The sequence below is a fragment of the Odocoileus virginianus genome, chromosome 1, assembly GCF_023699985.2.
Source record: "Odocoileus virginianus isolate 20LAN1187 ecotype Illinois chromosome 1, Ovbor_1.2, whole genome shotgun sequence".
In the NCBI taxonomy this organism is placed as follows: Eukaryota; Metazoa; Chordata; class Mammalia; order Artiodactyla; family Cervidae; genus Odocoileus; species Odocoileus virginianus.
In genome coordinates this window covers 87,706,522-87,707,342 of record NC_069674.1, presented here as the reverse complement: position 1 = coordinate 87,707,342, position 821 = coordinate 87,706,522, and the positions used below count along the sequence as shown (strand labels likewise).

At 44.1% G+C, this 821-nt stretch overlaps 1 pseudogene; it reads left to right on the top strand.

The window, feature by feature from the left end:
- The first annotated feature begins 306 nt into the window (after nucleotides 1-306).
- LOC110150378 (protein yippee-like 5 pseudogene) lies at nucleotides 307-821 on the top strand (annotated as a pseudogene).

The window sequence follows — 821 nt, the reverse complement described above, 5'->3', positions numbered from 1 at the left end:
ATCTGTCCGTGAGGGAAGGAAACAGTCTAACAATAAGCTGTAGCACTGAAGATTTCCAGTCATTTTCCTGAGTGTCTAGAAGGATTTTATCAAAGCTTTGCCTTGCATTTTATGTTTCATTCGAACTGTGTGACTATAGAAAGTATATGTAAATGCTGAATTTATGGTATGCAGTGAATTGCCACTTTAGTGCTGAAAAACATTTTCAAGAGTTAAGTCTAATCCAAACCACACTTTAATTCCAAATGTAATGAATTATATTTTGATACCTACATTTCATGGTGATTGAAAAAAATTTTTCAGGGAGAGGCGGGGCCAAGGCCAGGGCCTGACTAAACCTGAAGACTCTGGTGGCTAAGCGGCTTCATCCCAGCTGAGAAGCGAAAAGCCGCAGGCGGCCGCCGACTTCACAGCCGCTTGGGTTTTTAGAGCTTCAGCTATAAAAATGGGCAGGATTTTCCTTGATCATATCGGTGGTACCCGTCTGTTTTCCTGTGCAAACTGCGATACGATCCTGACCAACCGTTCGGCACTCATCTTTACTCGATTCACAGGCGCCACTGGCAGAGCATTTCTTTTTAACAAGGTAGTTAACCTATAGTGAAGTTCAAGATCGGGTCATGCTCACTGGCCGCCACATGGTTCGAGACGTGAGCTGCAAAAACTGCAATAGCAAACTGGGATGGATCTATGAGTTTGCCACTGAAGACAGCCAGCGTTATAAGGAAGGTCGTGTGATCCTGGAACGCGCTCTAGTTCGAGAAAGTGAGGGCTTTGAGGAGCATGTACCGTCTGATAACTCTTGAAGAAAAAGAGAGAAA